The 13,797-nt window shown below is 55.0% G+C and overlaps 1 long non-coding RNA gene across 2 annotated transcripts in view; it reads left to right on the top strand.

Moving 5' to 3' along the window:
* The window catches only part of LOC146862801 (uncharacterized), an 82,114-nt gene that overhangs the window by 11,662 nt on the left and 56,655 nt on the right, over positions 1-13,797 (top strand). For both annotated transcript variants that reach the window (XR_014978178.1, XR_014978179.1), the window contains exon 2: positions 12,758-12,858. This is a non-coding gene — a long non-coding RNA (uncharacterized LOC146862801). The remainder of the gene's footprint in view (positions 1-12,757; positions 12,859-13,797) is intronic.

Below are 13,797 nucleotides of genomic sequence, written 5' to 3' on the forward strand. Positions count from 1 at the left end.
CACAGTGCTCTCTGCCCTCAGTACCCCTCTTCCATCTCTTCTGTGCACAGGGCTCTCTGCCCTCAGTACCCCTCTTCCATCTCTCCTGTGCACAGGGTCCTCTGCCCTCAGTACCCCTCTTCCATCTCTCCTGTGCACAGGGCTCTCTGCCCTCAGTACCCTCCCTCTTCCATCTCTCCTGTGCACAGGGCTTGCTGCCCTTAATACCCCTCTTCCATCTCTCCCATGCACAGGGCTCTCTGCCCTCAGTACCCCTCTTCCATCCCTCCTGGGCACAGTGCTCTCTGCCCTCAGTACCCCTCTTCCATCTCTTCTGTGCACAGGGCTCTCTGCCCTCAGTACCCCTCTTCCATCTCTCCCATGCACAGGGCTCTCTGCCCTCAGTACCCCTCTTCGATCTCTCCCATGCACAGGGCTCTCTGCCCTCAGTACCCCTCTTCCATCTCTCCCATGCACAGGGCTCTCTGCCCTCAGTACCCCTCTTCCATCTCTCCCATGCACAGGGCTCTCTGCCCTCAGTACCCCTCTTCCATCTCTCCCATGCACAGGGCTCTCTGCCCTCAGTACCCCTCTTCCATCTCTCCTGTGCACAGGGCTCTCTGCCCTCAGTACCCCTCTTCCATCTCTCCTGTGCACAGGGCTCTCTGCCCTCAGTACCCCTCTTCCATCTCTCCTGTGCACAGGGCTCTCTGCCCTCAGTACCCCTCTTCCATCTCTCCTGTGCACAGGGCTCTCTGCCCTCAGTACCCCTCTTCCATCTCTCCTGTGCACAGGGCTCTCTGCCCTCAGTACCCCTCTTCCATCTCTCCTGTGCACAGGGCTCCCTGCCCTCAGTACCCCTCTTCCATCTCTCCCATGCACAGGGCTCTCTGCCGTCAGTACCCCTCTTCCATCCCTCCCGTGCACAGGGCTCTCTGCCCTCAGTACCCCTCTTCCATCTCTCCTGTGCACAGGGCTCTCTGCCCTCAGTACCCTCCCTCTTCCATCCCTCCTGTGCACAGGGCTCGCTGCCCTCAGTACCCCTCTTCCATCCCTCCCGTGCACATTGCTCCCTGCACTCAGTACCCCTCTTCCTTCTCTCTTGTGCACAGGGCTCTCTGCCCTCAGTACCCCTCTTCCATCCCTCCTGTGCACAGGGCTCTCTGCCCTCAGTACCCCTCTTCCATCTCTCCTGTGCACAGGGCTCTCTGCCCTCAGCACCCCTCTTCCATCTCTCCTGTGCACAGGGCTCTCTGCCCTCAGTACCCCTCTTCCATCTCTCCCATGCACAGGGCTCTCTGCCCTCAGTACCCCTCTTCCATCTCTCCTGTGCAGGTCCGGACTGGGAACCAAAACCGGCCCTGGCAAAGCTATGCTGCAAAAACGGCCCTGTAACAAAAACGGCCCCAGGTGCCCAAAAACCGGCCCCCTCCCGTGCGGCGCACCGGGGGATTGCCCGGTGCCCGCTACGGCCAGTCCGGCCCTGCTCGTGTGCACAGGGTTCTCTGTCCTCAGTACCCCTCTTCCATCTCTCCCATGCACAGGGCTCTCTGCCCTCAGTACTCCTCTTCCATCCCTCCCGTGTACATTGCTCCCTGCGCTCTGTACCCCTCTTCCTTCTCTCTTGTGCACAGTGCTCTCTGCCCTGAAAAAACTTAGAAGTAGGTGAAAGTGAAAAAAAGAAAAGAACGACAGAAAAAAATAAGATAGGACGCTATTTAAAAGAGTGGACATGCATTTTTTAAAGATCTTTAACCCAGGTTGGCACAGACTGATTAACTGCCCTTTGAACTGAAATAAACACATTTATGCAATTCCAGTTTAAAGATCTCATCTTGCTGATACCGTCACCCAAGTGAATCCTCATCCCATAAAATATTTCCTCTTTCTTTTTTCGTACCATATTAAAGTATTTATATTTTGAGGTTTGAACTTGCCTCCTGTCTCATTAAAACTGAAAAGGACACACTCAGCTGCCGCCTGATACAATGGACGGATCTGCAATGAAAGCGTCAGCTTTTCCTGACCTGAAATGTGGAACTCAGCTGTAGTCATTTAGGAGCATGGAATCAACGTCGTGTTCTTGAGGAAAAACAACAGCGGAACATTCCTGGGGGATTCAAGTGAGGGAAAAAATGATCGTCTCGAGTCCACACGCCACGAGACAGCATGGCCAGCAAGAACATGTGTGCATGTGACAGTCAACCCCATTGCCTCCCTGGCACTGATTTTCGAGCCTCCCATAGTTGTGCAGAAATGCAAACTCAGACAGCCCAGACACGTGCTTTCATCCACTATCAAGACAGCCCAGAACAAGGGTGACAATGCACACCCAGTGTGTCAACAACCACTGAGCGGTCAAACCTGTGTGTGGAGGCCTAGTAACATGCCATTAAGAGTAAGACCAGAGATGAACGCGTAGTTATTGAAAACATTTACAGGAATCATAGCCGACAGAAACCAACAACAGCAGGTAAGTGCTGAACCCATTCCGATCATACGAGTTCCGGAACCCAAACTCTGTAATTCCAAGAGTGGGAAGAGAAAGAACAAATGCAAAGCACATAAATAACATAACAATGCAGCAGTCGCGGCTCGCGCTCTAATACTTGCGGGGGGGGGGGGTGGAGGAGGTGTTGGGGGGTCACGCGAGGGGGAGATTAAAATAAAGCACTACCATTATTAAACAAACTAAACTTACCGGATCCGCGCCGCCGCCTCTGCGAGTCCTTCTGGGCCAGGGTCCGACTACCGCGTTGGCGCCTTGCAAGTACCGCCTGCTCTCAGCCAATCCAAACGCTGCTCCAGCAGCAGCGCCAGGATTGGCTTGAGCAGTAGTGCGCATGTTCTGTTTAGGGTTTATTATTTTTTGCGACCAGCCCGAACATGCGCGCTAGGCTGCTCATTAGAAGAGCGGCATGGAACAACCCTCGCTCTTCTAATGAGCAGCCTAGTGTGCACATGTTCAGGGCTGGTCGCAAAATGTTTAAGCCCTAAACAGAACATGCGCACTCTTGCTGTGCGCTCCTCCCACCACCTGATACGTGTTATGGTGGATGTCAACTTGCAGCTGAACTCCTGTAGTGAAGTGTTGCCCCGCCCCCTTAAGCCGACTGCCTCCAGCTCTGGCGGCTTGGGATACAGGGATTAGATAATTAAATTGAGTGAGTCAGAGTTACAGCGTGACGGGCTGACGGGCCGGCAATGCTCAGTGGTGGGGCAACGCCAAACGCCCTAATGGACGCACCGCCCGTGGATCATATTCAAGTCAAGTCAAGTCACAAAACTTATATAGCGCACTACATACCCATAGGGTTTCAAGGCGCTTAGGAAGGGGAGGAGGATTACCTTTCAAATATCCAGGTTTTAAGTTGCTTTCTGAATGCTAGGAGGTTCTGGGTGAGGCGAAGGTATGCGGGGAGAGAGTTCCATGTTTTAGCAGCCAGGTAAGAAAAGGATCTGCCTCCCATGGTGGTCTTGTTGATGCGAGGGATAGTGGCGAGGGCTTGGCTGGAAGAGCGTAGTTGGCGGGAGGGGGTGTAAAAGGACAGACGTGAGTTGAGGCATTCTGGTCCGATGTCGTAGAGTGATTTGTGTGCGTGGGTAAGCAGTCTGAAAGTGATCCTCTTATTGACGGGTAGCCAGTGGAGGTCTTTGAGGTGACCAGAGATGTGTTCGTTGCGTGGGATGTCTAATATGATTCTGGCTGAGGCGTTTTGGATTCGTTGGAGTTTCTTCTGGAGTTTTGCGGTAGTACCTGCGTAGAGGGTGTTTCCGTAGTCCAGTCGGCTCGTGACCAGAGCGTGGGTGACAGTTTTCCTTGTTTCGGTGGGGATCCAGCGAAATGTTTTTCTGAGCATGCGAAGAATGTTGAAGCAGGAAGAGGATACGGCGCTGACTTGTCTGTTCATTGAGAGTGAGGAATCCAGGATGACGCCTAGGTTCCGTGCGTGGTCCGTCGGGATGGGTGCTTTTCCGAGGGCTTCCGGCCACCAGGAGTCGTCCCATGAAGAGGGGGACGTACCTAGAATGAGTACTTCAGTTTTGTCTGAGTTCAGTTTCAGACGGCTGTGTTTCATCCATTCGGCAACTTCTTTCATTCCTTCGTGTAGGTTAGTTTTGGCGGTGCTGGGGTCATTGGTGAGAGAAAGGATAAGTTGGGTGTCATCCGCGTAAGAGATGATGTTGAGGTTGTGATGGCGTGCGATGGCCGCGAGGGGGCTCATGTATACGTTGAAGAGGGTGGGACTGAGTGAGGATCCTTGTGGTACGCCGCAGATGACTTCATAGGCCTCGGACTTGAATGGTGGAAGGCGGACTCTCTGGGTTCTTCCGGTGAGGAACGAGGTGATCCAATCAAGTGCTTTTCCTTGGATCCCGATGTTTCTGAGGCGCTGTAAAAGGGTGCTGTGGCAGACTGTGTCGAATGCTGCAGAGAGGTCAAGGAGGATGAGGGCGACTGTGTCTCCATTGTCCAGTAGAGTTCGAATGTCGTCTGTTGCTGCGATGAGGGCGGTCTCAGTGCTGTGTTTTGCTCGGAAGCCAGATTGTGAGGGGTCGAGGGATTTGTTGGCTTCGAGGAAGGCGGCGAGCTGGTTGTTGACAGCTTTCTCGATGACTTTGGCCGGAAATGGAAGAAGCGAGATGGGGCGGTAATTTTTGAGTTCGGTGGGGTCTGCTGTGGGTTTTTTCAGGAGGGCAGTGAGTTCAGCGTGTTTCCAGTCTTCTGGGAAGGTAGCGGAGTTGAAGGAGCAGTTGATGACGTCTCGGAGGTGCGGTGCTATGACGGAGTCTGCTTTGTTGAAGACGTGGTGAGGGCATGGGTCTGTGGGGGATCCTGAGTGGATGGAATTCATCAGGCGGATGGTGTCCTCAGTGGAGATTGGGTTCCAGGCGTTAAGGGTGTTCACGGGGGGAAGGTGTACAGCAGATGGTGGGGTGGGTTGGTTTCCGGGTTGGTTGTCAAAGCTGTTGTGGATGTCTGCAATCTTGTTGTGGAAAAATGAGGCTAGGGAGTCGCAGAGGGTTTGAGAGGGGGTGATGTCGTTGGAGTTGGCCGAGGGATTGGAGAATTCCTTGACGATGTTGAAAAGTTCCTTGCTGTTGTGGGCGTTGTTGTCAAGTCGATCCTTGAATGCTGTTTTCTTGGCTTTTCGGATTAGTTGGTGGTGAGTACGGGTGGCGTTTTTGAAGGCGTCCTTGGTGCTGGTGGTAGGGTCTTTTTTCCAGGCCTTTTCGAGGGAGCGGCAGAGTTTCTTGGATTTCTTAAGCTCATCGTTGAACCATGAGGCCTTCTTGTTGCCGGGTTTGTTTTGACGTTTTTTCAGTGGAGCTAAGGTATCAGCGGTGTTGGATAGCCATAGGGTGAGGTTGGCGGCGGCTTCGTTAACGTTAGAAGAGAGGGCTGGGGTGTTTTGAAGGAGTAATGCGGAGATTTGGTCCGTGGTGATTTTGTTCCAGTTTCTTTGCAGAGTTGGTTGGAGGTGGTTGGTGGGTTTGGGCTTGTTGTAGGTGAAGTGGACGCAGCTGTGGTCAGTCCAGATGAGATCCGTAGTGTGGCTGAAGGAGACATGATTGCTGGAGGTGAAGATGGGGTCGAGTGTGTGACCTGCGATGTGGGTGGGGGAAGTGACCAGTTGTTTAAGTCCGAGGTTGGCGAGGTTGTCCACGAGGGTGGCGGTGTTGTGGTCGTTGATCTTTTCGAGGTGAAAGTTTAGGTCTCCCAGAAGGATGTATTCTTTGGAGGGGAGCGCGTGTGGGGTGATGAAGTCCGTGATGTCTTCACTGAATTTTGCGCGGGGTCCTGGTGGCCTGTAGAGGAGTGTGCCTCTGAGTGTGGTCTTGGGGTCGGTGTGGATCTGGAAGTGAAGGTGTTCGGAGTTGGCGAGGTTGGCGTCGGAGCTGGTTGAGATGCGGATGGATTTCTTATGGACGATGGCGATTCCTCCTCCTGTGTGGCTGGTACGGTCTTTGCGAGTGATCTTATAGTCTTCAGGGATGGCAATGGTGATGTCTGGTGCGGAGGAAGCGTTCATCCATGTTTCCGTAAGGAAGGCGATGTCCGGAGAAGTGGTGTCTAGTAGATTCCATAGGTCGATGGCGTGCCTGTGGACCGATCGGGTGTTGAGCAAGATGCATTGTAGGTGGTTGGGGTCGGGTATCTGTGGTGTGGTCGTAGTGGAGATGTTGTTGGTGCCGCTGAATTTGCAGGAGAAGCAGGAGAAAGGACCGTGAGTTTGTCCAGGGGCGGCTTGGACGCAGTTGGGGGCGCGACCGGGGTTAAGGGCTAGGAGGGAGGCGGCATCGTAGGTAATGCGGGGGGGCTGGGCAGCGCGAGGGGCAGGGGGTCTGGCGCTGGGCGCGGTCCAGGCGCGGACGGGCGTAGACGGGCTTACCTTTGGCGCACCTTCGGCGCGGGTTGGGCGCGGTCGCTGCGCGTGAACGCTGCGCGCGGGAACAACTGTCATATATGGATAGTGGAGGGGAAGGGGCGAGGGCGGCTCAGCTGGGAGGCGTGGCGGGCTCAAGGGAACAACAACAACAGTAACAGAGCCAAAATGGAGGGGAGGGCAGAGCAGGGCGCCGATAGCACACGATGTCAATTACACAATGCAGGAAAGTAATGGAGCGACCAAGCAAGCATCCGGTGAAGCAGTGACCAGGCGGTGGGAAATGATAATGATTCCTGGCGCTGTTTAAATAAATAATTAAATGCTCACACGCTCTAAAATCTTTTCGCTATGCAAATATAAAGTACCGCAACTCTGAAACGCTGAAACGCTATGGCGCTATTACAATCAATGAATCACTCAGCTTTGTAGCACAATACCGCCTTTCAGCAGCAAGCAGGCAGGGGAGCGACCACTCGAGGCAGGAGCATTCTTTCCAGATTGCTCCCTGAAAACTAGATTAATAGAACAATCTGTAAACCAGTACACAGTTCAAAACAAGTGTTAGGTAAGACTAATGAATAATTGTGATTACAGTTCATGAAAAGTTAAGAGATTTGTTAGTAGAATTACACATTGTTCGCTTCTGTATTTTAGGTATCTAGTGAAAGGTTCACTTTACTCCAGAATTCTCAGTTGCATTCCTGTCCCTACATCCAGCCCACAATTAACCCAGCCGAGTCCCTGTCTTCCAGTGAAGACTTCTTGAATCTTCATTGTTTTCTCTTGTCTCTCTGTCCCAACCCTTTTCCCCCTGGAGACTTTCGGAGTGACACTAAGTTTTCTAATCTTGGTGTCACGCTGCTAGTTTCTAGGTGATCTGGGGAAATAATCGTCATCCAGACAAGTCAGTCCTCAAGGTGAAACAATCTGGAGCACCGGTGAGTGCCTCTTGACAGTATATGTGTCTTGAACATTAGAATGGACTTCGGTCATTATGTTGGGGTATTCTAGAATGTGGGGCTTGTGATGCATTTACTGTCCTGCTCTTGTGGCAAGCTGTTGTGGGTCCTGTATCTGGAAATAAACCACTTTGGAAACATTTCTACATGTGTGCAGTTTCCTGAATAACTCCATGTTACAAGCCTGCAACCTCCATGAGCTACACTTCTTTCCTGATTGGAGGCGGCTTATTTGCCACTACATGTAGAATATTGAACCTCAGTTCAGACGCCTGACACCGCACTCAGGAACTCCCCTCCCTTCAATCAATCAATCAATCAATCATGGAATTTATATCGCGCACTACTCACCCGGAAGGGTCTCAAGGCGCTTGGGGAAGGGGGTCTGCTACTGCTCGAACAGCCAGGTCTTGAGCTGTTTCCTGAAGGCCAGGTGGTCCTGGGTCAGCCGCAGGTGGACGGGTAGGGAGTTCCAAGTCTTAGCCGCCAGGTAGGAGAAGGATCTTCTTCCGGCGGTGGCTCTCTGGATGCGAGGGACGACGGCAAGGGCGAGGTTCGCGGAACGTAGCTGGCGGGTGGGCGTGTAGAAGGTGAGGCGGTCGTTGAGGTACCCTGGGCCCAGGTCGTGGAGGGATTTGTGTGCGTGGGTGAGGAGTCTGAACGTGATCCTCTTGTTGACAGGGAGCCAGTGCAGGTCTCTCAGGTGGCACGAGATGTGGCTGCGTCGGGGGACGTCCAGGATGAGTCGGGCGGAGGCGTTCCGGATACGCTGAAGTCTTTTCTGAAGCTTGGCTGTTGTACCGGCGTAGAGGGTGTTTCCGTAGTCTAGTCTGCTGGTGACGAGAGCCTGGGTGACCGTCTTCCTGGTCTCGGTCGGGATCCATCGGAAGATCTTCCGGAGCATGCGGAGGTTGTGGAAGCAAGCTGAGGAGACGGCGTTGACTTGTCTGGCCATCGATAGGGAGGAGTCCAGGATGACGCCCAAGTTGCGTGCGTGGTCCGTTGGTTTGGGTGCGGTGCCTAGTGCCGGAGGCCACCAGGAGTTGTCCCATGCGGAGGGCGATGGTCCCAGGAGGAGGACTTCTGTCTTGTCCGTGTTCAATTTCAGGCGGCTGATGTTCATCCATTCAGCGACGTCTGTCATCCCTTCGTGTAGGCTGGCTTTGGCGGTGTCGGGGTCTCTGGAGAGGGAGAGAATCAGCTGGGTGTCATCGGCGCAGGAAATGATGTTGAGGTTGTGTTGGCGTGCGATGGCAGCGAGGGGTTTCATGTAGATGTTGAAGAGAGTGGGGCTGAGCGACGATCCTTGCGGGACGCCGCAGATGACTTCGGTGGCCTCGGAGCGGAACGGAGGGAGGCGTACTCTCTGTGTTCTGCCGGAGAGGTATGAGATGATCCATTCCAGAGCCTTCCCTTGGATGCCGGTGTCGTTGAGGCGTTGGACTAGTGTGCGGTGGCAGACAGTGTCAAATGCTGCGGAGAGGTCTAGGAGGATGAGAGCCGCTGTTTCACCGTTGTCGAGCAGGGCTCGGATGTCGTCGGTGGCTGCGATGAGGGCGGTCTCGGTGCTGTGGTTGGCTCTGAATCCGGACTGCGATGGGTCGAGGGATCCGTTCGTCTCGAGGAAGACTGCCAGTTGCTTGTTGACGACCTTCTCGATGACTTTGGCAGGGAAAGGAAGGAGCGAGATGGGGCGGAAGTTCTTGAGGTCGGTCGGGTCCGCTGTTGGTTTCTTCAGCAGAGCGCTGAGCTCGGCGTGCTTCCAGCTCTCCGGGAAGGTGGCTGTGTTGAAGGAGGTGTTGATGATGTCTCAGAGGTGGGGTGCGATGGTAGAGGCGGCCTTGTTGAAGACATGATGGGGGCATGGGTCGGTCGGAGATACGGAGTGGATGGTGTTCATCATGCGTGACGTGTCTTCGGGGGTCACCTCGGTCCATGTCTGGAGGGTGGCGGCGGGGTGCGTAGGTTCGACCGATGGGTGCGGGGGTGGAATGCCGAAGCTGTTGTGGATGTCGGCGATCTTGCGGTGGAAGTATGAGGCGAGGGAGTCGCAGAGGTCCTGTGAGGGAGTGATGTCGTTGTTGCCGGTGCTGGGGTTTGAGAACTCCTTGACGATGTTGAAGAGCTCCTTGCTGTCATGGGCGTTCTTGTCTAGTCGTTCCTTCAGAGATTTCTTCTTGGTGGTGCGGATGAGCTGGTGATGTCTGCGAGTGGCGAGTTTGAGTGCGGTCATGTTGTCGGCGGTCTTGTTGAGGAGCCAGGCCTTCTCGAAGGTGCGGCAGGCCTTCTTGGAGTCCTTAAGTTCATCGGTGAACCAGGGGGCCTTCTTGCTTCTGGGCCTGATGAGTGGGTTCTTCAGTGGGGCGAGGTCGTCGGCACAGGAGGTCAGCCACTGCGTGAGGTCGAGGGCTGCTGTGTTAGGGTCCGTAGTCCTGACAGGTGGGCTCTGGCTGAGGGAGGTGGCGAGCTGGTCGGCGGTGATCTTGCTCCAGTTTCTGTGGGGAACCTGCTTCAGGTGATGGTGGACCGTGTTCTTTCTGAAGCTGAAGTGGACGCAGCTGTGGTCAGTCCAGTGAAGTCCGGTGGAGTGGCTGAAGGTGACGTGTTTGCTGGATGAGAAGAGGGGGTCAAGCGTGTGGCCGGCGTAGTGGGTGGGGGTGTTGACCAGTTGCTGGAGTCCGAGGTTGGCGAGGTTGTCCAGCAGGGCGGTGGTGTTGCAGTCGTTGTTGTTCTCCAGGTGGAAGTTGAGGTCCCCGAGGAGGATGTAGTCGGCGGAGGGGAGGGCGTGAGGGCTGATGAAGTCCGTGATGTCCTCGCAGAATTGTTCGCGTGGTCCCGGGGGTCTGTAGATGAGGGTGCCTCTGAGGGTAGTCTTGGGGTCGGTGTGGATCTGGAAGTGCAGGTATTCGGCGGCGTTGAGAACGTCGATGGAGTCAGTCGAGATGCGAATGGTGCTCTTGTGTACGATGGCGATACCTCCTCCGGTCTGGTTGACGCGATCCTTCCTGATGATCTTGTAGCCGTCCGGGATGGCTATGGCGATGTCGGGGGCTGAGGAGTCGTTCATCCAGATTTCCGTGAGGAAGGCGACGTCTGGAGATGCTGTGTCGAGGAGGTTCCAGAGTTCCACGGCGTGTCTGTGGACGGAGCGGGTGTTGAGCAGGATGCACTTGAGGTGGTTGCTGTTGTTCGTCCTGATGGGTGCGGTGCCGGGTCAGAGGCAGGAGAAGTTGCAGGATCGGCAGGCGAGGGGTCCATGGGTGCGTCGCGGGGATGCTCGGTTGCACCCGGGGGCTCGGGCGGTGTTGAGTGCGATGAGTGTGGCGGCATCGTAGGTCCTGCGGGGGGGCTGGCGGACGCGGGGGGCCAGGGGGTCTGGCGCTGGGCGCGGTCCAGGCGCGGACGGGCGCAGACGGGCTTACCTTTGGCGCACCTTCGGCGCACAATCGGCGCTCCCGCTGCGCGCGTCCGCTGCGCGGTCGCTGAGGGGGCGTCATAAGTAGGTAGCCAGGTGGGAGGGTCGGCTGGGAGGCGGGAGGCTGGGCGACCAATGGGAGGCGAGGGGAGGCGGGTCTGGGGTCAGCGGCGGGAGGAGCGACTCACCAGGGGCAGCGGCGGCGGGAAAAGGCACCAAGAAGCTTAGCATCCGGCGGGGAGCAGGAGGTGTTCCCACCTGAGGGAGAGAGGCAGCGGCAGCAGACAGCAGGCGGCGGCAGGCAGCAGGCGGCGGCAGGCAGCAGGCGGCGTGAGAGCGGAGCAGAGGTAAGGAGCGACTGACTCTGAGGGCACAGTGGGTCACACTGACCGGTCCCCCGTGGTCCCCTTAAGTAGGTAGCCGGGTGGGAGGGTCGGCTGGGAGGCGGGAGGCTGGGCGACCAATGGGAGGCGAGGGGAGGCGGGTCTGGGGTCAGCGGTGGGAGGAGCGACTCACCAGGGGCAGCGGCGGCGGGAAAAGGCGCCAAGAAGCTTAGCGTCCGGTGGGGAGCAGGAGGTGTTCCCACCTGAGGGAGAGAGGCAGCAGGCAGCAGGCGGCGGCAGGCAGCAGGCGGCGGCAGGCAGCAGGCGGCGTCAGAGCGGAGCAGAGGTAAGGAGCGACCGACTCTGAGGGCACAGTGGGTCACACTGACCGGTCCCCCGTGGTCCCCTTAAGTAGGTAGCCGGGTGGGAGGGTCGGCTGGGAGGCGGGAGACTGGGCGACCAATGGGAGGCGAGGGGAGGCGGGTCTAGGGTCAGCGGCGGGAGGAGCGACTCACCAGGGGCAGCGGCGGCGGGAAAAGGCGCCAAGAAGCTTAGCGTCCGGCGGGGAGCAGGAGGTGTTCCCACCTGAGGGAGAGAGGCAGCGGCAGCAGGCGGCGGCAGGCAGCAGGCGGCGGCAGGCAGCAGGCGGCGTCAGAGCGGAGCAGAGGTAAGGAGCGACCGACTGTGAGGGCACAGTGGGTCCTTCCTCAGGATCACGACGACTCTTTTCCCCAAGTCAGTACTGCTGGACGTCCAGCATGACAAATGGTCATGATTGGCCTATGGGTTCCGTATATGAGATTAACAGGTGCTCCATTACACAACTTGCTCCTCTGCTTTTACAGACTGAGGCAAAGAAGACAAGAGTAGTGTGATATAGGAAGTCCACCCTGTCAATACCTCTCCCATGGGCCACCGAAAAGAACTGCTATAAGACTAGGACAAATCTGAAGACCTTTAGGTTCTTATTCTTTTGCTGTATTACTGATGCCAACTGAGCATGAGCCGTGGTTAGGCTAAGCTGCCATTGCTTGTAAATATTCTGTGGTTTATTTCCAAGCAAACCTTTCTTTCTCCACAACCAAATAAATGAGCTCTAATGGCAAAAGCTTGAAGCACATGTATAGACTGTTCTCTCTCAATCTTTGAACCATTGGGACAGATCAGCCCGAGACCTTTGCCCAAAGCACCAACCAGCAGCATGAAGGGTTAATCATATCTAGAGCCACCCATACTGGTTCTCTTTCTCAATGCAGTGAGGGCCGGCCATACCCAAAGATTCAACAAATAGGATCAAACTGTGTTATGTTTTCAAGTAGCAGCAATTCAGCTCCACTAGGCAGACATTATTGAAGATTATCTTTCAAGAAATGGGATACAGGCCAGGATCTAGCTTTTGGGCTCATCACTTATCTCCGCACATTTCCAAAATGCATATTTTCATTGAAGGGATTGGAAGGCGAAGCTTCCTTACGTGCGATTGTGGTGTATTGATACCCTTTATGGAGATGCTGATGCAGTATTGCTGAGCTCTTTGAGTGCGAAAATAAGTGGCAATTGCTTTTTCCCTGCTGCTCATTATTGGTGTTAGTGGCCACTGAGTGTGTGGCTGGAAGTTACCCAACTTCAGAACAGTAATGCTGCATGTGTGGGCCTCGCAGCTAAGCTTTCTTTTTCTGTTACACTCAGGCAGCGGTTTCCCCATGATCTCTAAAGGGACCACAAGCCCCCAGGAGTGGAGCTTACTGCTTGGATCTGAAAAAAGAATCTGAAGTGATGAAGCAACTCAGGTAAGTGTAAACTTCTTTATTCAGTAAAAACGTACTAGCACCCTCAGCTTGCTGGTTATCTCTCTCTGGTGAAGGCAGCCTGTCAACATTCCAAAGCTGCCTTCACAGCAACGTTCCAAGACATACCATTACAGAGGTGTGAGGGAGGGGAGTGTGGAACATACCAAGTGGCAACTTACAACACATCTTCCCCCTATAAATAACTGCCATGAGGACGAAAAGTAACTGGTAGGATCCTACTGGTGGCAGGGGTGGCCCAGCGCAAGCCAGGCAGGGCCCCTACATTTCATACCATTCTATAATCCTTGTGCCAACTAGGGGGGTTGGTTTGTCTGCGCCCCCTTCCCTCTTGGGTCACCCTTACTCGGGTTCTGAGGTCCTGATTAACCCTATGCTCCTCTACTTCAGTCTCTCTCGAACTTGGGGCCACCCGATCCATGCTCCACTTCCTCCCATCTTCCAAGATGACCACATTTCTCTTCACCTCCCTTATTCTTTCTGGGGCGTAGTACTTGTCCCCCTTGCCCCCCAGACTCACTGGTTTACGAATACAAACATTTTCCCCTTTGCTAAAGGACCTCTCCTTCGCACCCCATTTGCTGTCATATCTCTCTTTGTACCTTCTTTGCCTAGCCTCAACTTTCCCTCGGTACTCTTCTGGATTGACCCTCACCGGATCCTTGGGTTTCATCCAATTTGGAGATAACTTAGAACCCGCCTTTCTTCCTCTCAACAGTTCGAAGGGGGTGTGCCCCGTGGAAAGGCTGGGTGTTGTGTGGTAGGACCAGAGCATGTCTCTCAGTGCCACTTCTATGTTCCCCCCGGACTTGTCCGCCAGTTGGATACACTCCTTCAACATCCGGTTAGCTCTCTCCACCTTGCCGTTGGCTCTAGGGCAGTACAATGGGGTGCGTATGTGTTTTATGGACATGTCTCTTA

This window comes from Triturus cristatus, chromosome 2_2, assembly GCF_964204655.1.
Source record: "Triturus cristatus chromosome 2_2, aTriCri1.1, whole genome shotgun sequence".
NCBI lineage: Eukaryota > Metazoa > Chordata > Amphibia > Caudata > Salamandridae > Triturus > Triturus cristatus.